The following is a 25,474-nucleotide window of genomic DNA, read 5'->3' on the forward strand; positions in this document are numbered from 1 at the left end:
GTTTGGGATTTGACCACCGGTGTAAGTAGGAGGAAACACCAGAGATCTGGGGTAGAAGTAAGTCAGTGAGTGCAGGACTATAGAGTTACTGCCTCCACCCTGAGGCCAATTTAATATGTAAGTGACTGCTCGGGGGTCTCTGAAATTTATGACTACTAAATCCCCCTCAATGTCCTTGGGCCTACTACCCAACCAAGGGAGTCTTCTGACATGCACTATCTCGCCATTGATGTTATGTGCAAGAGGTCTAAATTGGGCGAGCCAATGCATGATTTTATTTTTAAGCTGAAAAATCCCCTCCCTCCTATTTACTGGCAAGGTAGGAACGCCCGAGAGAACAACCACATACGGGCGGCTTCAGGAGGCAATTCTGCCTGGGGACTTTTTTGAACGGGTGACCTAACATGTCTGGCAGGACCTTTTGAGGTGTGCTGTGAAATCCCAGCAGAGGGTTTTCCCGGCCCTATAGCGGCTACAGTAGATGGAATGGGGAGTATGTTGGTACGCTTTTTAGGGGGAGAACCCTTCTTTTGCTTGGGGATCGTTAAATTGGTAGATTGGGGGATACTTTTCAGAGTGGCCGGAGTGCTCGAAGCCACCGCAGCTGAAGGCGCTTCAAGTGAGACCCCACTCCCCACTGCCTTAGATGATCCCAGGTGGTTATTACCTGCAGCTTCGATCGCTTCAAGCTTTTTCTCCACCCTCCTCAGCCTCTCAATAATTGGTAGAATGAAGGACCTGATTATATGTTCCATATTATCCAATGAGGCCACAGTAGAACCCTCTATTTGAGGGTGGGCATCCAAAATTATACAGGAGTCATTAGTTTTCACGGTTTCTACAGCTGGAGCGGGAGGTATCAGGGTAGCCAGAGGTAACATGTTATCTTGAGCGGACACTAAGGCCTGAGCAGGCAGCTCTGGTAGTAGTTTAGTGATTTCCCAAAGTCCGAATGACTAATCTTTGGTTTATGAAGAGCCCCCCCCTTCCGTCTTCTTTTTGCAGGCGGTGGGCCGTGACTCATTGGCTGCACGGATTTTTTCAATTTATGGTGAGCAGGTTTGGCCTTTAGCAGGGTCCGGATAGATGGATCTGCGTCGGACGTAATCACACTGGAATGAGGGGCGTCATTGGGAGGCTGGACAGTGTTGCCCAGAGGTGTTGGAGTGCAATCACGCAAAAGAAGTGGAAAGCTTTCCAAAGATAAAGGATCTTCATAAGTGGAAGTAGGTCCGAGAGTAAGAGGAAGGGCATTGAGTGGGGGGGATCAGCAAGAGCCTTGTTCTTCAGGCTCTCGACAGAGCGACGACGGTCTGCCCAGCGCTCAGCCAAGGTTTTCTCCCTTTCTGGATCGATCAGGGCCTTCATAAAATAATTATCCAAGGGACCGTTGAAGCTACACCCAGCCTTCTCTGAAAGTGATTGGCCCGGACTTTGAGCCATCAGAGCCTAGTGGCTATATGCGTTAGAAGATGAAAGAGAGTAGGCCCAGCCCGGCCTCAATCGGTCTCTGAGGGCCTCAGAGGGCCCGCCCTTTAGCCGGGCTTCGCCCCGTGCCGCGTCCGCGCGAATGGGTAGGATTAAGTAAGGGGAGGTGGAGGGGCGGGAAGAGTCACAGGTGCGCTGTTGGCTCAAGCGCTGCTCCTGCTGGGACTCGCAGTCCCGCGCCCACGAACCGGACAAACCTCGGTCTCTCCCCGGTGATCCTGGCAAAGGTCAAGGCTCCACTAGATTTCCTGGAACAGCAAAGTCCAAAGTTACACACAGCGGCTACGAGCGGCACCCCCGAAGGGAGTGCCGCGAGCCGTTTTCAAGCAGCAGGGGGAGGAGAGGGGCGGGAAGAGTCATAGGTGCGCTGTTGGCTCAAGCGCTGCTCCTGCTGGGACTCGCAGTCCCGCACCCACAAACCTGACAAACCTCGGTCTCTCCCCGGTGATCCTGGCAAAGGTCAAGGCTCCACTAGATTTCCTGGAACAGCAAAGTCCAAAGTTACACACAGCGGCTACGAGCGGCACCCCCGAAGGGAGTGCCGCGAGCCGTTTTCAAGCAGCAGGGGGAGGAGAGGGGCGGGAAGAGTCATAGGTGCGCTGTTGGCTCAAGCGCAGCTCCTGCTGGGACTCGCAGTCCCGCACCCACAAACCTGACAAACCTCGGTCTCTCCCCGGTGATCCTGGCAAAGGTCAAGGCTCCACTAGATTTCCTGGAACAGCAAAGTCCAAAGTTACACACAGCGGCTACGAGCGGCACCCCCGAAGGGAGTGCCGCGAGCCGTTTTCAAGCAGCAGGGGGAGGAGAGGGGCGGGAAGAGTCATAGGTGCGCTGTTGGCTCAAGCGCTGCTCCTGCTGGGACTCGCAGTCCCGCACCCACAAACCGGACAACCTCGGTCTCTCCCCGGTGATCCTGGCAAGGGTCAAGGCTCCACTAGATTTCCTGGAACAGCAAAGTCCAAAGTTACACACAGCGGCTACGAGCGGCACCCACTGAGCGGGGGCCGCGAGCCGTTTTTAAGCAGCAGGGGGAGGAGAGGGGCGGGAAGAGTCACAGGTGCGCGGTTGGCTCAAGTGGTGCTCCTGCTGGGACTCGCAGTCCCGTGCCCACAAACCTGACAAACCTCGGTCTCTCCCCGGTGATCCTGGCAAGGGTCAAGGCTCCACTAGATTTCCAATTCAACTGTGAAAGCTCTCCTGAATGTTGAAAAGCGTTAAGCAGGATACAATGATTCCTTGTTGTACTCAGAGTCCCATGATGCAACTGACTTCGATAAACAAAATCTTTGAAAGGATCCAGGTGAAAAAACTTTTAGAATCAGAGAAAAACCCCTCCCAGAATGGGTACACGATATATTTAAACCCACTTTCTTCTGTTATAGTGGCCAGTATAGTAAAATCAGAAGAAGCCCAGGAAAAACGCGATAAAAACAAAGCTACTCGCGTTATGACCCGAACTCCACATAACGATGTGGAGCAGCTACAAAAATACAGGAAGAAGCACAGGACTCGTGTTTTACCAGCCGGTAAAACAGACTAAATACTGCAAACAACCGCTTCGAAACACAAGCGGTTCAAGAGGCAAGGTCCTGGGGCTCTATTTCATGCCATAAATGCCCTAACAGATGTCAGTAGAAAATATCACAAAACAAGATCCCGGAAAGGCGCTAATATCCCAAGGAGAGCAGAGCTCCCAACAGCAATCCAACCAGTGTAGCTTCCAACGTGGCTGCGCTGGCGTCTCAGCAGGATCTGAGTTAATCTCGGAACTAGTTGCAGGCGGATTGGACGATCCTGCGGAGTAGAAGAAGTTCTGTGTACCAGAACTGCCGGGGCCACACTGGTGCAATGAGAATCATCCTGCACGGCTCAGCTTTGAGTTTCCGGAGCACTCGTGGACTGAGAGGAATTGGTGGAAAAGCGTAAAAGAATGCGCCGAACCAAGCCATGGAAAGCGCATGCCCCAAGGATCCCTGATGGTGTTCCTTGCTTGCGTAGAACTGGCATTTGGCGTTCTCCGGAGACGCAAAGAGGTCTATGGACGGTCTTCCCCAGACTGAGAACACTGTCTCCAGAACTGACTGGTTCAATTCCCATTCGTGATTCGCTTGTTTCCGGCGACTTAGTGCATCTGCTGTAACATTGAGAGAGCCTGGCAGGTGTTCCGCTTGTAGAGTGACTTTGTGAAGAATAGCCCAATCCCAAAGTCCTTGGGCTTCCTTGGATAGAGTTTGCGATCTCGTCCCCCCTTGCTTGTTGAAATAGTACATGGCCGTCGTATTGTCCGTCCGGACCAGCACTGTGCGATTGCAAGCTTTCCTCCTAAAAGTTCGCAAAGACAACCGAACGGCTGTCAGTTCCAAAAGATTGATGTGGCACTGGCGCTGTTCTGGACTCCAGTGTCCACTGATTTGAAGTTCCTGGAGAACTGCTCCCCAGCCTGCTAATGAGACATCCGTTGTTAGGACCATAGGAGATGGTGGAATTCTGAATGTTGGTCCCTTGGCGATGTTCTCTTTCACCAACCACCACTCGCATGCTTTTTCCATCTGCGATGTAACCAAAACGTTGTCATTGAACGAGCCCTCTGCCTGGCACGATTGTTTGTCTAGTTCCTCTTGCAGAGGACGCATCCGCAGTCTGCAATGCGGTACTAATGGTATGCAAGATGAAATCGATCCGAGCAGGGACTTGTAGCACCGAACTGAAAGGGATTTCCTTCTCTGCACCTGGCGAGCTGAAAGCATCAGTTTTTGCTGACGTTGGTCTGAAGGACTGTAAATGTGCTTGATTTGTAAAGCGCACTGCTGCCCGTAAGCGTCCTGGCGCTGAAGACTGCTGGGGAACCCCTCCTGGCTTTTCCTGTGAAATTATCCCTTCTGGGTATCTCCAAGGTGGAACCAGGCATCCCCGGCGTCTGTGGGGGGCTGTTGTGGAGATGAGGCAAGCTTAATGCCCAGAGTTGCAGAGTGTGGTCCCTGGTTAGAGTAGGCACCGAGGCGAGAATTATCGAGTCCGTTGACCCTGGTCCACGACCCTGCCGGGTCGAGAATTGAACCCTGGTCCCAGGCCGTTCACTGCTTCCGGGTCTGCTGCCTCTAACCAGTGAGCCACACCACACCACTCCACAGAAGGCCGAGCCTTGCACTCTTCCGTGTCTAAAACAGCCCTTAGAAATCTTGCGGACCTGGAAGGTCAAAGAACTGACTTCTTCTTGTTGAACTGAAGGCCCAGGTGATTGAACAATTGGATGCAGGTTGAAATGGCCCTGGAAGCTTCTTGGAAGGATGGAGCCTTGACTAGCAAGTCGTTCAAGTAGGGGAAAACTTCTAGGGATTGCTTTCGGAGCAAAGCCGCCACTGGTGCCAGCACCTTTGTGAAAATTGGTGGTGCCGATCGAAGGCCAAACGGAAGAACTCTGAATTGGAAATGGCTCTTGCCTACTGTGAAGCACAAATATTGCCTGTGAGCTGGGTGGATCGGTACGTGGAAGTACGCATCCTCTAAACCCAGAGACGCCATAGTCTCCGGGGTTCAGAAGACGAAGAATATCCTGGAGAGTGACCATCCTGAAAGACAGTTTGATGAGATAAGTGTTGAGCTCTCGAAGATCTAAAATGGGGCGCCAAGTATCTGCCGTCTTTCGAACCAGGAAGAACCTGGAATAAAAACCTCTGCTCCTCAGAGAGAGGTACCGGCTCTATAGCCCCCTTGGTGAAAAGCTGGTGGGCTTCGAGGCGTAGCAGACCCAGATGTCTTGATTGATTGGCGCCCGGAGCTCTGGTTGGAGGAAGATCTTGGAATTCCAACGTATGGCCACTCTGAACAATATTCAGGACCCACTGGTCTGATGTTATTTTTCTCCAGTTGTCCAGACAAAAATATATCCTGCCCCCTACCGATGTCACTGTCAGGGGAGGAACAGTAGAAAGAGCCAGGAGGCCACTATTGCCTCTTGGCATTGTCACGACACTGGCGATTCCGACGCCTTCTGAGGTTGGCGAGAGTAAGACGCCAATTGGCCTTGGAGTGGATTTGAATATTGAGTCTTGAAAGACTGCAAAGTCTGTGTTGAATATCTTTGCTGGTTGCTGCCTCTATAAGCAGAGAAACCCCTGCCTCTCGCTCCTTTGAATGGGACCTTCCGAAAGTTCAACAATCCCAAGGACTTAGCCGTGTCCATGTCTTTTTTGATATTTTGAAGGGCATCATCAACATGCTTGCCGAACAGCATTTCACCATCAAATGGGAGGTTCAGGATCCTATTTTGGACCTCCTGACAAAACCAGGTAGCTCGCAGCCAGCCTTGACGACGCAATACCGCCAAACCGGATAAAGCTCGAAAGGCAGTGGAAGCGATGTCCATCGCACAATCAATCACTTCCGAAGATGATCTCTCTCCCTCCATCAGAACTCTCTTGGCCTCCTCCTTCGCTATGTCCGGCAGTTGTTCCACAATTGGCTCCAAGTCGCAACACATCTGGCGACCGTACCTGCCTAGAATGGCCAGAGCATTCGCTGCCTGGACAAGAAAGCTGGCCATGGAGGAAAATCTTTTACCCACGTTATCCAAACGCCTCCCTTCCTTGTCTGGAGGTGTTGATGGGCTTTTGGATTTGCTCTGTGCCGCCTGCGAGATCACAGAATTAGGCTTAGGCTGTCCAAGAAGACACGCTGGACTGCCCTCCGGGGCTTTATATTTCTTCTCCAGCCGGGGAAGAACAGGGATGACTGCGGCCGGATTCTGCATGATCTGGATTCCTTCATCCCACACATGCTCAATTATGGGAATGGACCTAACTGACTTCCTGTATTCCTCCTTAAAGTCGTAAAGGAAACAGTCAGACTGTTCCTTTGTAATTGGCAGTTCAAACCTCTTCGGTGCCCTTTCCATGAGGTTATGGAACCCCCCCAATATCAGTCGGTGGAGACACCGCCGTGTCCCGTCCCACAAATTCCGGATTTTGCAACCCACTTTCGTCAAGATCCAATTTTGGGTATTGCAAAGGATCAGTTAATGGATCACCCTGATCGTCATCATCATCATCGTCCCTGACATCCTCATGGATGTCTCTCCGAGGTTCAGGGCCTGTTGTCCGTGAGACCACCACTAGTATGACAGCTGGTGGCGTCAGAGGTACCACCGGAGTAGCAGGTCGTTCTGGCTGCACTGTAGACTGTGGTGGAAACCTGTTCCTGTAATCCTGCAGCATCAATTGTAGATCAGAAACAAGAGAAGCCGGCATGGCCACCATGTCTTGACCCATGCCCGAGGGATGCTGCAGTAGAGAAGCATAATGTTGTAACCCTGGGTCATCGTGATGTTCATAGTATTCTTCAGTGTCAGTCTCTTGACACTTGACAATTAAATCTGAAGGACTGTAGGCATCTCCATATTGACCCCCGTCCTCCTCTTCCTCCGACTAATCATCCAGCAGCTTTGTTGGAGGCAAGGATGAAACACGTCGAGGAGATGTCATCTCCGGTGTTAGGCGAAGTTTCTGTATTGGAAACTGCATTGACCGAGTCGTCGTCGGAGCAATTGTCGACGGAGTCTTCGTCGACGAAGGGACGACGGCCCACCGGACCTCGTTGGCGAAATTGTCCTGGTCTACGACGGAATGATTGTCGACGGCCTCGTCGACGAACTCGTCACCAGCGTGCTAGTCTTCGTCGACGTCGTCGTCGTAGTCGTAGTCTTAGTCGCCGAAGCAGCCGTCGACAGTATCTTCGATGACATCACTAACGACGACGAGGCAGAAACTATCGTCGACGAACATGAAGGTACCTTAAACGTCAACGAAGTCAAAGGCGTCGACGCCACCACTGTCGACGGCGCCAATGGAGCACTCTAAGCTTTAGAAGAAGTAATCGTCGTCGACGTACCAGTCATTTTAGTAGTCGACGGACGCTGTTTTTTCTCAGATTTCGTCTCTGGAGTGACTGCTGAGGGTTTTTTGCCATCTTTCTCCTTATGGGACTTCTGAGAAGTGACAGGAACTTCCTTGTTCTCCTTTTTGGCTGTGTTCATCTCAGCAGCCTGTCCCAGCCTCTCCTTTTCAGCTCAGTGAGGAGATTTAATGGGACTGACCATCTCAGACCTATCAGAGATCTTATGAGAGGTCTTAACAGGAGGCTCATTAGAAGTAGAGGGAGAAGACCTACCCCTCTTTTTAGATCTCCTAGAGGTCGAGACAGATGCAGAATCCTCCTCATCAGAAGAGAGAACTTCCTTCCAAGTCTTCATCTTCTGAAGCCAGGTCAACAGCTGGCCCTCTCTGTCTCGCAAAGTCTTTGTAGAAAAAGTTCTACATATTTTGCAATCTGTGGCCTTGGTCAGGATATAAGCAGTAAATACAGCTGTCATGCTTATCTTCCACAAAAAGTCTCTTTTTCCCACAGGATGCACAGGACCTGAATAAAGCTTTCTTCTCCATGTCAGACATTGTTAGTTGAAGTAATAAGCTGAATAGAATGAAAAACTGAGTAGAGCTCGGTGGAAACTCCCTAGCACAACGTGCAGTAGAAAAATCTGAGGCTCAGAGCTCCCTCAGGAAAGTTCTATGGGGTGAGGCTGTTCTGATTGGTCCGGAGGAAAGTTTGGTCTCTTTTACACAAAGAGGGTGATAGGATACAAAATGAGATGAGGCCTAGGCCTATTTTTCTCTTTTGTTTCTATGGTTAGGATATTTTTTATTTACTGAGGCTCCCATTCCGACGACGGGGAATGATACAAAAGCATGGGAATCTATGAAAGTTCCAATACTGGGGTAAAGTGACGTTCCTGTGGCAATAGGGATGTGTAACTATGCCCCCGATTATACAGAGCCATTAAAGGGTATATCAGTGAAACAAAGTGGTATGCTCAGCATTACACCCACCTTTGGACATGGGCAGGACTAGGCTTGCTTAACACACTGTCAAAGTATAATTGTTTTTATGAGTGTACTTTCAGAACTTCACGTGGAGCATAATGCTTTATACACACTTATTTTAAACTTGTGATGTGAAATGCAAATTTGGTGAAATTGTTTACAGGCTTCTTTAGGAGGAGTACTCCTACCCACTCCCCAAATCTTCATAGAATAAGTCAGGCTCGCTCACTTGCTGCAGCGGTTACTTAGCCCTGCAGATATGACCCCAGCTGCTGATGTTTCTACAGACATGACACAAGTGTACCATTAACCAAACTATAAGCAATCGCCTGCCTGGTGCTCTCCTAGAATTTCATATCTATGAAAAGGCACATGCATGCCTTGAAAAAGTGTCAAAAACAATGTCCTACAGTGAGGAGACTGAGCGCTGTCATCATTCATTGAGTGGACCTTGTCACAGACCTGTTACTATGCTCTGTCACTAATACCTGGAGAATGGTCTCATCTCATTCAGCTAGTCTTTAACCTTGAGCCAACTGTACTTTGCATAATAGGATTTTTCGTTGCATACTTACAATGTGAAGAAGAACTACAAACCCCAGTGCACAACACTGTTGGCTAAAATGAGGACAGGCTAAACATTTACACATGCAATAAGAACAATTGATGGACAGAATGCTGAACAATGTCTGGCATTCAACACAGGGAAAGAGATCTAGACTAAATCCATCGTATTTTTGCTCCTCATGCCATTGCAGTTTAGACACAGCCATATGAAAATCAGTCTTCACCCTGTTCCCCATGGGAACAGTCCAGCCCAAACTGCCAGGTCAGGTCCTTCCTAGACTGGAAACAAGGATCCTAGACCGGCACCTACGTGTATGGAGAATTCCGCTCAGCCTGTGGAGTGTGCATAGTTTTGCCTACTCCGCGTTCCTTGGAGAACGCGGAGTAGGCAAAACTCCACACACTCTGCAGCAGAATGGAGTTGGCCCGCCACCCACCTCCGATTAATATATACCTTAACACTAATAACTTAAAACAATAAAACAACACTTGCCTTTTAACCGCAGCATCCCCGGGGATACTGCAGTTAAAAGGTAAGTGCCTTAAAAGGCTAAGCTGCCCTCTTTCTCTTCTTCGCCATTAGAAATACTACTTTAAAAACTGCGCATGCACGCATGCCCGTTCATGCACATTTTTTACAAGAAATGGCGAAGAAGAGGAGGGCAGCCTGGGGATGCCACGGTTAAAAGGTAAGTGGTTTTTAATTGTTTTAAGTTAGTGTTAAGGTATATCTTAAGGGGGTGAAGGCGGGCGGCGTAGCGGAGATAGGTGGAGTTCCATAGAGTCTGTTGCCAACTCCGTGGCGCGGCGTGTAGCCCCGCTTTGCCCACTATGCCCAGGGTTAGTCTCACCCCTCATCAATCAAGCTAGCTTGACTCCAGTGTCATGGAGCACACAGGACCCACGTCTGGCCATACCCGTCCCACTCGGGGTGACAAATGCAAAAATAACAATTGATGGACAGAATTCTGAACAATGTCAGGCATTCATCCCAGTACAGAGATCCGAGCCTAAATCCATTGTTTTTTGCTCCGCAAGCCATTTCAATTTAGAACAAGCCATATGCAAATCAGTCTTGACCCTGTTCCCCATGGGAATAGTCCATTTACACAGGGCATGGGCAACCTTGTGTTACTCCGTTCCCAAATGAACAACAGCTAAAGGGGTGATAAGATCACTTCCCCAATGCAAAACAATTACCTCCTCCTTTGCAGTGTCAGCAACTGGTCAATGCAACTTTCAATTAATTCAAATGTGGAATGGATCGCCTTTTTGCTGAGTCGGCAATGGTTTTCTAAATCGCAAAATGGATTTCGGACTTTGAACCAAACACATGTAATCGCAATCCCTGGGACTTTCAAATTCCATGGTTTGTGAATGCAATAGTGTTTAATACATCGGATTTAATGTCTTTCAATTGAGAGCACTGAGCAACCACTCAAAATGTGCATATTTTACAAATAACTGAAACTGAAACCTTTAGGATTTGGGAAAATTGAAAGAAGTATATCATAGGAAGATAAACACCATTGGAATACATAGGCATTGCTTTGACATTGATAATTCGGTAGCTTTATTAGAAATTATCATAAATCTCACCGTATATCTGGGTACTGGCTTGCAAGTGAAGCAACCTCGGTCCTTATAGCATCTATGTCATGAAGTTTGATGATTTCAGCTATTTTTGGGATTGCATCATTCAACCATTCTGCCTTTGAACCCTGAAACACAACATTTCCTATTGTATTATATTTTCTTTACAGTTTATATTTTCAATTTCCTGTTGTAAATAGTAGTTGTACTGTATAGCCGAATAATAAAACAAATACATGAACGCTGTCTAGTATTGAAGAATAATCCGGTTAATCTCAGTTTCCCAAAGTTGACCCATCGCACTTATATGTCTGAAGCCTTAAGTTAATATCCAATAGCCAGTTCTTTTTTATTAGTAAATTTAAAGGAAAAAGATTTTTCAAAATGCTGTGAATTACAGGCCATTATGCAAAATTTCAGAAAAATCATGCAAAATGAAATGTCAATGCAAATTGGTGATTTAGCACTATATTTAAGTACAAAATGAGTCTCCGTGTCAACTTTTGATATGAGAATTCATTTCACAAAAAAATAGGTTTCAAAAGTCCGCCCAAAACTGCTTCTCATGTTCTGGTTGTTTGTGTTATTCTCGCGCTTCCGCTCCAGAATTTTGACATAAACGGTGGCGTAGATACAGAACATAGTGTAATGGTGTAATTTCACCTAACAAGCATAACACAAAATTCCCCAAATTATGTTTGAATGATTTAAACGCCTTCCTTCCTCAAAAAGCTCCGGAAAATTACACCTCAAATATTGCTCTTAATATTGTGTATAGTTAGCCAGGAATTCAGAATTCCCCACTGAACACCGGTGCCTTCATTTGTTTCTCATAGGAAGTTCTCCTTTAGTCCAAAATTTGAAAGAAGTGCTTTAAAGGAATTTGTCCTTTTCCTCTTGAGGACCCAGATATCAACTTTGTTAACTGCATAAGGTCTACCATAGTTTCAATATCAATATAAGCATTTTTTTATGTCTACTGCAAAAACCTTTTGGTTGTGAAGTAAGGTGGCAAACACAATGGATATGATCAGAAACTAGAAATAAAACTTTCCCACAGACAGTTCAATTTTTGATCAGCCTCAGATCATGTTATGTGAAGTCACATAAATTCAAAGTCAAGTAAACTCAGTCAACCTCCTAACAGCACGCCATTATCCAACAAGTAGTATATGCTTGGAAAGTAACAGGACAATGTGACTCTAAAGTGAAAAGTATAGGACAAGGTCCTCAATTTACCTATTTATTCATAAATGGTGAATAAAAAGAACATTTGTGATTAAATATAGATTGTCAAACTTTTAAAAAAAAAAATACCAGAGCACTGGCCATGTAACAGCCCTACTTGCCTGCAAATGGCACTGCTCATGAATCATGATGTGGTATACCCTGTCTTTGCTCAGAAACTGGGAGTGTTTGCTTGGGACACAGGGTTACCTTGTGCCAGGGATAATTCCCATTGAGAACAGATGTTATTAATATGCCAGAGTGCTGGCCCCACTCGTGGGCCAGGGTGGTGCCAATGTTTTGCAATCCCTGTGCATATGTTGCTGTGCTGAGCCTTGTGCCCTGAACTTTAATATCTGTTTTTGCAGAGGTTCCGCTGGTCATATGTAACATCTACCATGTACAGAGATGCAAGATGTATGAAGTTTTGTGAGTTTGTATGGTTTTTAATGGATATAGTATGTGTGTATTTATTGAAGTCAGTCCAGGGGTGTTCGGTTTTTCTATTGTACAGATTTGTTTAAAGAATATTGATCGTAATGATTGTGCTTGTTTTTGTATTTGTTAAAGGAAATATTTTTTTTAAACTTTTTCTACTTTTATTGAACAAAGAAAAAAATATATAAAATAAGAATATGGAAAAATTGAAGATATAACATTGTTATGCAAAAAATAAAGATAATGGAAAATCTTCCTGTCTAATGTCACTGATGTGAACAAATACATATGATTAATTGAGAAGAACCAGGTTTTGATGTAAAGCATTGATAGAGTATGAGGGAGGATATTTAGCTGTGCACATGTTGAAAACACTCCAGCCTGCGATCCACATTAGGCATTACAATGTGCATCTATTTCAAGTTTTTGGTGACTTGTTAATGGAAATCGTAAATGAATGAACACACCAATTTCACTTCCTTAAACTTAAAACACCCATGGCTTTAGTCAAAGAATGATTTGTGACGATAGATTCTTGTCAACTCGTTGATGCGGTTAGGAAGATCGTGAGGGCACTGTTGTGCAATAGTGCTGTTTTTTCCCATATTCTTTCTTAATTTAGTGTTTTTCCCAGTGGTATGGCAATTCAAAAGGGTGTTCGGATAAAATAGAGTCAAAAATGTCAAGTTGCACAAATACTGATTGTTTTAAATTGTGTCACAGAAATATCGTTGACAAAAATATAAATCTTTTAAGGTAAGAAATATTTTTTAAGTTTCCTTTTTGTCTTTAATAATATTTTAATTTTATGTTATTTGTGTAATTGTTGTTGATGTTTTTAATATAGTGTCATTTTAAGTAATTTAGATTTTTAATATAAATGTAAAATAGTAATTTATAGTTTTGTGGCGGGTTTTGAGCTTTGTAGAGGTACAGGCGGAGAAGTTAATTAAGTCAGTGCATCCAAGAAAGGTTTTGTTGCCCCTGCACCCATCACCATAATATGTTGCAGTCACAGAGGCAAAGTATTTTCCCTCATTAACACAGGGCTAGGCCTCATGCTAATGAGGCAATGGCCCTCATAACAGGGCTGGCTTTCTCCGTACACTAGCACTATCTGTATTACAGAAGCATCAGGTGTCCCTTGTGTAATACTGCAGTGCCCCAAGGGCTCAGAAAATGGGCACCCATGCTCTTTGCACCCCTAGGGGGCTGAATACCCATTCTATGGAAAAGTGGGCAGTGCTGACAGTCTGAAGAGGAACACGCTTTCTTGGACTTAGACTACACTTTTAGAAGTGCTCCCACTAGAGCATCTTTTTACTTATTTCATATTGGTAGGTGAAACCACTTTCTCAGGGTGTCTTTCTTTGACAAGTAGTGTGGTTTAGCGCAGGTCTCCTATGTTTCTTAATATTTTGTCAGAGGTATTTCTGTGATAATTGTACAGTTTAGACATATTTGAATTCGTCACAGTCTATCTAGGTCATTTAATAACATTCATGATGGGGTCCTAAAGTCAGTTCATGGGGACATGTCTTCTGAAGAATTGTTTAAATGGTCAGGACAAAGAACACTTCTCTCTTAGAGCAAATGGTGAATGGTGACTCTTAAGTCTCCAAGGCCATATAGGAACCAGGCATGCCCAAAGAGTTCAGAATCTTTTCCCCCAACAGCAGAGATGCATGTCAGTATGGCAGACCAGCAACTTTGCTGATCTAGCCTGAGTAGCAAATGCTAATTCCAGGAGAGTGTACAAGTGAGGGAGAACAGTTATTCTCTTCCACACAGCAGGGATCCCTATGTTGATGCTTCAATAGTCAATTCTACAATAGAGCACTACTCATCTTTCCCTCAGCTGATGTCCACCTACTTCTATAAATACAGACATCATCAAATCTTCATAGACTTGTTCTGCTGCTGCCCACTAATTGTACAGTTGAAGAAAATATAGATTGCCATTATCTGATGCAATGTTGGCGATTGAAGGATGCAGAAACGACACACAAAACTAAAACAAATGAGGAATCTGCAATGTGTTTTGAACCGGTTATGTTATGTCTATTTATAAAGCGTGCTAATCACCCAAGAGGGTATCCAGGAACTTGAGGAGGAGTGAAGGAGTATGGTACCCACAAGGTTAATTGAATAGCCATATCTTCAGCTACTTGCAGAACTCAAGAAGTGAGGAGGAGGGTCTGATGTGCTGTGGGACTTCGTTCATTGGTGTGATGTAGGAGAATTAACACCCGCCTTCTCTGTTTTCGTGAATGCAGGAGGTATGTGAGAGTGAGGGTGAGACTGAACATGGTTTATGGATTGCTGGTGAAAGTGAATTCCACAATTCAGTTAGGCTGATCCAGTGATGTGCAAGGCTTTGTATGCGAGCATGAGAAGTCTGCATTGGCTGTGTTTGTTGATGGGGAGCCAGTGGAGGGCTCTGAGGTGAGATGTTGGTATAGTGTTGTAGTTTGAGTATACATCTTGTGGCAGCATTCTGCATGGTCTGTAGTCTGTGTGTGAGCTGCTTGGAGATCCCGGGTAGAGTGTTGCTGTAGTGGAGTCTGCTTGTGATGAGTGCATGCTTGATGATTTGTCTGACATTCTATGGCAGCCATTTGAAGATCTTTCGTAGCTTGAGTAGGATGTGGAAACAGGCAGCACTCACTGCGTTGACTTGTGCGGTCATGTTCATCTGGTCGTTCAGGGTTATCCTAGGGTCGGTGGGTGTGGTGTTGGTCAAGGCTCAGTTGGCCACCAGGTGGCATCCGAAGGAGAGGTCTTATTTTTGAAGACCAGTACTTTCGTCTTGTCACAGTTGAGCTTCAAACAGTTGATTCTCATCCATTCTGCTACCATGGTCATGCAGTCGGTTAAGTTGTTTCTGGTGGTGTTAGTTTTGTCTGTCTTGGAGAGGATAAGTTGGGTGCTGTCAGCGTAGGAGATGATGTTAAGTGTGCGAGGTCATGTAGATATTGAACAGGGTAGGACTGAGGGACAATCCCTGGGGAACTCCACTGATCAAGTTCTTGGTCTCCGATAGGAAGAGTGGCAGTCGGACTCTTTGGGTTCTTCTTGTGATGAAGGAGAAGATCCATTTGAATGTGGGTCTCTGGCTGCCGATGTCATCAAATCTTCTGTTGGGGGAGACTATGTTGAATGCCGCAGAGAGGTTAAGCAAGATGAGGGCCACTGTCTCTTCAGTCCATGATGGTCTGTATGTAGTCGGTGGCTGCAATGAGAGCTTTTTCTGAGCTGTGACTTTTCTGAATCCTGATTGAGTATTGTCCAGTGTTGTAGTTTGAGGTTGATTGTCAGTTGCTTGTTCATGGCTTTCACCATCACTTTGGCTTGGTAGGGGAGCATAGATATCAGGCAGAAGTTGCTTAGTTGGTTCAAGTTAACCGACAGTTTCTTGAGAAGGCCATTATCCAAAATGGGGTGCCCCAAAAAGTCAAAGACCTGGGTGTTTTACACGATTGAAATACAATGGTCTTCAACCATTATTTTCACTTAAATTGAATTGATCAATACATATTCAATATTTTCACTTAGTTACGGGATATGTTTCACAGATCAATCCTGCACATTCAATGTATTACAACATTTACGAAAAAGACAAGGAAATGCAACAGCAATAATTACAAAATCAGGGGCAATTATTGCATTTGTGACTATCTCTATATAAAACACTTTTAGGTTGCCCAAAGAGAGCGTGCATGAGATAAGGAAATGTCAGGTGCTTAGTAGAAAAAAGGAGTAGATAAAGACAGAGGTATTTACAATGTTATATTCACAATAGATCGGTTGACACAGTTCACCGTTTTATAATAACCTGGCCTGTGATATGAATTCTATATACATTTTTCATTAAATGGAGACATTGCTTCCAAGAACCTATTGCATCAGAAAAATGCTTGATAATCCTGGAAGACCACAAGGAAGGACCGGATCCTGTCCTTCTGAACCTTGACAAAGCAGCCAAATGGACCTTAATTGATGAATGGGCTAGTCCCGACTTAGCCAAGGACAGCAGATAAGGTAGGATCTGATGAGGCTTGGAATTGAAAGGATCAATGCCTTCTTTCTTACACCAGCAACAAAATCTTTTTCACTTAAGGCGTAAGTCCTGTTCGTTGATGGGGCCCTTGCCTGGGACAGAACCTCCTTAATCTCGCTTGATAAGGGCAGGTTCATAAACTCTCGCTGCTCAGGAGCCATGCAGTCCGGATTAACGACTGTGGATCTGGGTGCCAAATTTGTCCGGCGGACACTGAGAAGATCCGGCAGAATCCTCAACGGAAGGGGAGGAGCTATCGACAACAGATGGAGCTCGGTGTACCAGAACTGCCTCGGCCAAGCTGGGGCTATCAGTATCATCCTGCACGACTCCACCTTGATTTTCCTGATAAGTCGTGGGATCAGAGGAATGGGAGGAAAAGCGTATACAAATGTCCTCGACCATGCTATCGAAAGCGCACTCCCCAGTGAACCTTCATGGTGAAGCCTGCTTGCGTAAGTCTGGCATTTCTTGTTGGTCGGAGTGGCAAAGAAATCGATCTCCGGTCTGCCCCACCGGCTGAAGATCTCTTCCAAAACGGTCTGATTCAATTCCCACTCGTGGCTGACTGATGATGACCTGCTTAGCCTGTCGCCATTTTAGTTTAGGATCCCTGGTAAGTGTTCTGCCTTCAGTGATATTCTCTGAAGGATCGCCCATTCCCAGATCTGTGGAGCTTCTTGCAACAAAGGTCGAGATCTGGTTCCTCCTTCCTAGTTCACATAATGCATGGCCGTTGTGTTGTCCGTCCTGATAAGCACTTGTGAACCTTCTAGGCGAGGAAGAAAAGCTTGCAGAGCCAGTCTTATCGCCCTTAGTTCTAAAAGGTTGATGTGGAGACCTTTCTCCTGGGGCGACCAATGCCCGCTGACATGTAGGTCTTGCATCACTGCTCCCCAACCCTCCAACGACGCGTCCGTTGTCACTAAACGTGGGGATGGGTCGCTTACGAAGGATAGACCTTGGGACAAGTTGTTTTGATCTGTCCACCACAAGGTTGCATCTTTCATCCTCGGAGTGACTGTCACCATGTCCTCGAATGAACCGTGGACCTGTTGCCACTGGTTGTCCAGTTCCTCCTGCAGAGGACGCATTCTGAGTCTGCAATGGGGAATCAGTGGAATACACGATGAAATCACCCCCAGTAGGGATTTGTATCGGCGTACAGAAAGACACCTTCTTGCCCGTACGTCCCGAGCCAAGGTCTGTAACTTTTCCCTCCTTTCCAGAGTAGGGAAGGCTCTTGAGAGGTTTGAATCCAAGAGGGCCCCCAGGAAGCAAGCCTTTTTGACGGGACCAGAGAGAACAGCCTCTAGCGCCGCCTCCCTGGACGGAGCTTTCAGCAACCAGTCGTCCAGGTAGGGGAAGACTTGGAAATGGTTTCTTCGCAGGAAAGCTGCAACTGGCGCCAGCACCTTTGTAAAAATTCTCGGGCTGAGCGGAGTCCAAAGGGTAAAACTCTGAATTGAAAATGGCTCTTGGCTACTGTGAATCGCAGAAACCTTCTGTGTGCTGGGTGGATCGGAACATGGAAATACGCATCCTCGAGATCGAGCGTGGCCATGAAATCTCCCGGATTGATGAGCTTCAAGATGTACTGGAGAGAGACCATCCGGAAAGATAGGGAGATGAGATCGGTGTTTAGCTCCCTGAGGTCTAAAATGGGGCGCCATTTTTCTAGCGTTTTCCTCACCAGGAAGAACCTGGAATAAAATCCTTGTCCCTTTTGATTTGAGGGAACCGGCTCTATCGCTCCCTTCCTGGAGCATCTGTTGGACCTCGAGCCACAGTAGACGCTGGTGTTTTGACGGAATGGCTGCCGCGGGCTTGGGTGGAGGGACTTGCGTGAATTCCAAAGTATGCCCTTTCCGAATGATGTTGAGCATCAAACGGTCCGATGTTATTTTGGACCAGTTTTGAAGGTATTTGGTGACCCTGCCTCCAACTGATGATTTCTTGAAGTAGGGTCCAGTAGGAAGAGCCAGAAGGCTGCTATTGGCGCTTTGACTAATCCCGTCCTCGTCCAGCCTGTTTTCCCTTATTGTAAGGCCTGGAGTAGTTTGTCGACTGGCCCTGGCGCTGTTGATAGGGCTGACGATATTGCTGGGAACCTGAGCCTGTGGAGGAGTAGCACTGTTGTTGGAAGGACCCTCTATAGGTACCACCTCTGCCTCTGGCTCCCTTAAAAGGAGACTTGCGGTATTGAAGGGTCCCCAAGGACCTGGCAGTCTCCGTAGCCTTCTTTATTTCTTGAAGGGTATCATCGATGAGTTTCCCAGAACAAGCCACACCATCAAAAGGAAGATAAAAGGACTTTGTTCTGAATCTCAGGCCGGAACCAAGTCGCTTTGAGCCATCCTTGGCGACGGAGGACTGCCGCCCCAGCCAGGGATCGAAACGCTGTGGTTGCAATGTCCATTGCACAGTCAATGATTTCCATTGAAGTCGCTTCCCCCTCCTGCAGGATCTTTTTTGCTTCAGATGTAGACTCTGGAGGCAGCTGGTCAATGTACGGGGCGATATCGCACCAAAGCTGGCGGTCATATCTCCCCAAGATCGCCAGGGCATTAGCGGCCCGTACTAGTAAACTTGTTGAAGAGAACCTCTTCCCGCATTGTCCAATCTCCGCCCTTCTTTGTCCGGTGGAGCTGTTAAGGGAGCAGAGGGGTTATGGAATTTTCTCTGCGCTGCCTGCAAGATAACTGATTCTGGTCTTGGATGACCCGTCAAGGCTGCGGGACCGTCATTGGGTGCCTTGTATTTCTTGTCCAGACGCGGTGGCACACCGTCGCCTGGTTCTTCATGGCCTTAAGGCCCTCCTTCCACAAATGATCCACAATAGGGATGGATCTTGTCGATTTCCTAAAAGGCTCCTTGAAATCGTATAGAAAACAATCAGTAGTAACCTTAGGCATGGCCAATTTGAATCTGCCCTCTGCTCTCTCTATCAACTGATGAAAACCCCCGATGTCCGCTGGCGGGGAATCCGCCGGATCTGGGACTGGTGAAGCGGGATCCGCAATGATATTCATCATATTCATTGGAGAAGTGTGGCTCAGGGGTTAGAGGCGGCAGACCCGGAAGCTGAGATCGGCCCTGGACCAGGGTTTAATTTCCCGCCTCAGCGGGTCTTGGGCTAAAAATTCCACGGACTCGATAATTCTCGCTCCGGTGCCTTCTCGACTCACGGGTTCACACTCTGCGACTCTGGGCAAAAGCTTGCTTAATCTCCACAACGGCCCCTCGCGGCGGGATGCCTGGCTTTCACCTTGTGGATACCCTGCCGGGGTTATCTCACAGGGGAATACCAGGACGGGTTCCCTAAGCAAGCGCCGGGAAACCCACTGCGGGTAGCTGTGCGCTATATAAGCTCAAATACATTTACATTTACATATTCAGTATTCGGAATAGAGTCATGATCCGACTGCTGGTCCCCATCCGAGGAATCATCATGGACCTCTTGCAGCCTGGAGGAATCTTGTTGGAAGGATGTCTGAGGCCGAGGGGAAAATTGAGCCTGTAAAGTTGGCGTCATTGGTGAAAGTACTGCAGGTGTAGCAGATGCTGCCGGGACATGAAGTGGCCTATTCGCCCTAGACTTTTAGTTCTGCAGCATATTATGCAGATCTTGGAGAAAAGAAGATGGCACCGTCACCATATCTTGGCCCGAATGATGTCGCGACTGGGCCGTTTGATGATGACCACTCTCCTCCTGGACGTATTCACCCTCAGAGTCCGTTTCCTGGCACTTGACCAGAAGTTGGGAGGGACTATTGGCATAGCTGTAAGCGTCCTGGTCCTCATCCTCTGACTCCCCTTCTTGAAACAGCATAGTTGGTGGTAGGGGGACACACTCCTCGGAGAAGTCATCTCCAGTGCGATTCTCGTCACAGAAATGGTAATCCTTTTCTCAGAGGATAATATCGTCGACGGTTCAGTCGTCGACGGCTGTACATGCGTCGACGAGATCGGGGTCGTCGAAGTCGTCGACGAGGAAACTGGGCACACCAGCCGTCGTCATCGTCCGAGTCGTCGATGCCCTCGTCGACGAGACAGTCGTCGTCAACATTACCGTCGACGTCGTCACCATAGTCTGTGACACTAACCTTAGTCGTCGGCGCCATCTTAGTCGTCGGCGCCATCTTCGTCGGCACAGACGTACCTGCCATCGACAGTACCTTAGTCGACAAAACTCCTGTCGACGATATCAACTTCGAAGCAGATTTTTCGTCGACGGAACCTCCGCCGTCGACGTCTTCGTCGTCGAGGACTTAGAGCTCCTCTCAGAAGATTGTGATGAAGGTTTTTTGAAGGCTGAGTCAGTCTTCTCACCTTTTGAAGGCGTAACAGGTCCTACTTTCTCCTTGTAACTTCTGTGAGATTTGCTGGGACCTAGGCTCTCAGACTCACCGGGGGTCTTTTTAGAGGCCTTAGAAGGTCTTTCCACAGAAGGGGAAGGCGAACCCCTACCCCTCTTCACTGACCTTCTTGAGGAAGACATCAACACTGCATCCTCACCGTCACTAGACACAGTATCCTTCCTGGACTTCAGCTTCTGGAGCCATGTCAAGAGTCTACCCTCACGGTCCCGGAGGGTCTTGGTTGAAAAGGTGCGACAGATCTTGCAGTCAGCAGCCTGGTGGTCAGGATAGAGGCAATAGATGCAGTCTTTCTGCTTATCCTCCACAAAAAGCCTTTTCTTGCCACAGGTGGAACAAGGCTTGAAAATGGCTTTTTTCTACTCCATTTCACTCATCCTGGAAGGCAGTCAGTAATCCTGAAGAGAATCTAAAAGATTCTGAAGAAAATATCCAAAATAATTCCTTAGAAAAGTAGAAGTTGAGCAGAGCTCACAGGAGACTCCCTAAGCACAACGTGCAGTAGAAAATCTGAGGCTCTGAGGTTCCTTCAGGAAGGTTCTAAGGGGTGAGGCACTTCAGATTGGCTGATGCCTAAGTTTGGTCTCTTTTACACAAAGAGGGTGATATGCTACAAAAGGGAATGAGGCCTAGGCCTTTTCCTTTGTCTTTTGTACCTACAGCTATGGCATTTTTGTTACAGAGGCTCCCATTCCGACGACGGGGAATGATACAAAGCATGGGAATCTATGAAAGTTCCAATACTGGGGTTAGCATAGTGACATTGAATTCAAGTTGTGCATAAGGAAACCCTTCATGCTCTTTCCTGGCGGCAGGAGGCCTCAGATCTACAGCAGGAATTGCAAATACTGAAGCGCTTACAATAGACACACGTTAAGTGTGCAAGGCACAATGGGCATATCAGACCCCAGACAGCCACGCATTACCTTTGAAAATAAGAGAATAAGCAAAAAACCGCCTGAGGTAAATGAGGAACGATTGGAGGGAAGGCCAGACACAGTGACGTCACCACCTGATCTGGATCTGCGCACTATTCTCACAGAGATGCGACAAGGGATTGCCACGATTGGAGAAAAGGTGGACACGCTCCAAACTCGCATGGATAATATAGAGCATACATTGGATGGACATGAGGGTAGATTGAAAGAGGCGGAACAACGAATTTCTGACACCGAGGATGTCACTGAACAACTAAAAAAGGCGGTCACCCAAATGGATGAACTGATGCGCATAATAGATGCGAAGAATGAGGACATGGAAGCTCGCAGCAGAAGAAATAACATTCGCATTCTGAATATTCCGGAAAGCACCAACACAGGCCGCTTAGAGACCTATGTTGAGAAGATTTTGACGGCGATTACTGCGGAGGGAGATCTGTCAGCGCAATTTATAGTTGAGAGAGCACACCAGACTCTGGGACCCCGACCAAAGCCTGGAATGACGCAGAGACCTATTGTGGCTAAACTGCTCAATTACCGGGACTGAGATGCCGTCGTTAAGATGGCGAGAAAGAAAAAACAGCTTAGCTATGATGGGCTATCCGTTCAGATCTTCTCGGACTTCACTGCCAAAGTACAGGAAGAACGTCGCAAATTTATCCAGGTGAAACAAAAGCTACGGACTGCACAGATAGATTATGCATTTTTATACCCAGCCAAGTTGCGAATAACATATCAAGGGAAACAATCGTTTCACACTACACCGCAGTCAGTAGACAAATTCTTACAGTATCTGAAAACCCAAAATAAGGACCAGAATGGAGAGAAGGATTTGGACGAAGGGGCAATGTCTGGTGTGGAATGACATGAGGATGTGGAGATGTGTAATTTCCTCTTGCTATTCAGGCCGATATATCCAGAGGTCTTCTTACAGGCGGAGGCATATCCAAGACGCACCAGGAATGTAATGTATACATGAACATTTGCTTAAAATGACAAGGAGGGATGTTAGTGGGTCTACATACTGAGTACCAGGTGATGGAGGGATGACGTGGTTACTTTGTTATTTTTATGTCGGACAACCCTGCTTTAGACTGTTATGGGACTTGGTTCATAGCAGGGTTAGAGTGAGCCATCTAGCAGAATACCCCTATGGGCATACCCCATTGAATTGTTGAGTTGATTAGGGGGGGGGAAAGGGAGGGATGGAGGGATTTTCTGCAGGCATGATTGGGATGCTACAGTGGGGGGGGGGGGAGGGAAGGGACAGTTGCATGGTTTTTGTTTAAAGAGATGGGAGGGTGGAGATGTGATCCAGATGGGTTGTTATGTTGCAATTTATGTGCACCACTTCGGGTGCAGGTGCCTACCACTGTGATGACTCAGATTCAAGGGAAAAGAGAGAAGCTCAGGGAGATATTGCTTGGGTGGCATGAAATTTTGAATTGTGATGACAGCTAATCAACGAAATTCGAAAATATCTGTTGACCTGGAATATAAGGGGCTTAAATGATGCCAGAAAAGGTAGGAATGTACTGGCATACTTGGAACAGCACCATATACAAATTGCGATATTGCAGGAGACACATTGAGCCCACGTCCCACTTATACATTTGCTAGTAAATGGGCAACAGTTATATGTTTTTCTTCATATTCCGCATACGCCAGGGGTGCTGCTATATGGATTAAAAAAATCGGTTCAGTTTGTGAAGCTTGGTGATATAGCAGACCCAGATGGACAATATGTCTTACTGTGGGGCAGACTTGGCATTGGAACAGTGACAATAGTGAATTGCTATGCTCCTAATATAGATACGCCTGAATTTTTCACAACTTTTTGGGATAAAATAATTGGCATAGGCTCCATGCATATTATATGGGGGGAGATTTCAATGTGGCAATGGTTCCGGGACTGGACAGATCTGATGGATGTCCCCAATATAACAGACATGCCAGGGATGCACTACAAGGCATAATTGAGGAAGGGAGATGGATAGATAGCTGGCGCTTTGTTCATGCTGAGCTTCGTGAAGGAACACATTTCACGGCACATGCTAACACTTGGGCTAGACTAGATTATTGCCTACTGTCTCGAGGGTTGAGTGTTGATTTGGGAATGGTTGCCCACTTACAGAGGTCTTATTCGGACCACTGTCCAGTGTCGGTGCAAATAAGATTACCAGGATACGACAGGGCAAAGTCCACATGGCGTATGCAACCAGCGGCACTACTAGATGACTTCTTCAAAACGGAGTTGGGTGAGGAAATTGTAGATTTGTTTCCTAGAAATAAGGGATCGGTAGACAGCGTAGAAACCATCTGGGAAACATTTTTATTTAATGGTAAGAGGATATTACATTTCCAAAAGCTTTGGACTACTTAGGGACATCAAAGGCACCATTAAAAAGCTGGAAGGAGAATTGAAAGAACTGGAGGCACGGATGGTACAGGGACCGACAGGGCACATACACAACAAATTTAGGGACAAGCTCACGCAATACGAAGTGGAAGCGGCCAGGGAGGCTAAATTCAGGGGCAAACACTGGCGGGCACGGCAATACTGTGAGGGAGAGAGGCCTGGAAAAGCACTGACAGATGACAAGACACCCGCGCCATAATACACACATACTGGAGATAAAAGCTCCGGAGGGAAGGACATGCCAGGATAAAACGGGAATTCTAGACTTGTTCCACACAGACTATAGTGGCTTATATTCTACACAACAGGAGGGTGAGGTACGGTTTGAAGAATTCTTGGACGATGTGGCGCTATGTTGGCTCACTGATACCGATAGGCAATTTCTTAGTGCCCCTTTCGAATTAGACTAAATGCGGGAGGCAATTATGTCCTTAGCTAACGGCAAAGTGACTGGGCTGGATGGCTTACCAGCTGAATTTTATGAATGTTATATTGACACAATGGCTCCTGTGTTGAAGGAGGTTTTCGAGGAATAGTTGGAGATCGGTATACTACCCGGTTCAATGAGGGAGGTGGTAATTACTTCTCTTTTAAAGCCAGGAAAGGTACCTACAGAATGCGATGCGTACAGACCATTTTCGCTCATAAATTGCGATGCAAAGATCTTGGCTAAAGTACTAGCGACCAGGCTATCATTGCTCATGACCAGGATAGTGCTTCCGGAACAGGCAGGATTTGTCCCTGGCAGGTCCACTAATTACAACCTACGCACCTTGTTTTCACCGATTCAAACAATAGCACCAGATTTTCATGTAGCTGCTGTGTTCCTTGATGCTACAAAAGCATTTGATTCAGTAGAGTGGAGCTACCTATTTGCAGTGTTAAACAGAATGGGTTTCCCTAAACTAGTTGTGGCATGGATCAAGTTGCTCTACACTGAGCCCACGGCGAGGGTACTTATTAATGGTGAGCTGTTGGCTCCAATCTCAATCACAAGAGGTACCAGACAGGGGTGCCCATTATCCCCGTTACTATTCGCAATTGCGATTGAGCCCCTGGCATGTCGTACACGGCAGCTGCACAAACGGAGCGCATTTAAATGCTTTCAGCGGCAGATTGATGGGTCGCTATATGCCGATTACTTGACGCTATATGTCACAGATCCTCAAGATAACCTTAATCCATTGTTGCGAGAATTCCTAGTATTTGTTCGACTGTCTGGCATACAAATAAATTGGAAGAAATCAGTTTTTCCCCTTGACTCCGGCCGTGCCCAAATTTCAGCTAGATTACCCACTGGAATGGTGTAGCTCTGATCTCCGATATTTGGGAATTCGGGTGTCTACTGTAAAGGAAGAGACGCTACGATTAATTGTGGCACTGCCATCACTAAATTGACTGATGACGTTACGCGCAAGATACCATTGCCCTTATCCATGGTGGAGAGGGCCTCGCTTATAAAAATGGTGATCCGGCCACGTTTCTTATAC

General features: G+C 46.8%; 1 pseudogene across 1 annotated transcript in view; it reads right to left on the reverse strand.

Annotated features, from left to right (window-relative positions):
• Positions 1–25,474, reverse strand: part of LOC147690225 (tumor necrosis factor alpha-induced protein 2-like) — a 113,879-nt pseudogene that overhangs the window by 15,641 nt on the left and 72,764 nt on the right. The window contains exon 11 of the transcript XR_015300139.1: positions 10,530–10,651. The product of XR_015300139.1 is annotated as a tumor necrosis factor alpha-induced protein 2-like (transcript). The remainder of the gene's footprint in view (positions 1–10,529; positions 10,652–25,474) is intronic.

This window comes from Lissotriton vulgaris, chromosome 9 (genome assembly GCF_964263255.1).
Source record: "Lissotriton vulgaris chromosome 9, aLisVul1.2, whole genome shotgun sequence".
In the NCBI taxonomy this organism is placed as follows: Eukaryota; Metazoa; Chordata; class Amphibia; order Caudata; family Salamandridae; genus Lissotriton; species Lissotriton vulgaris.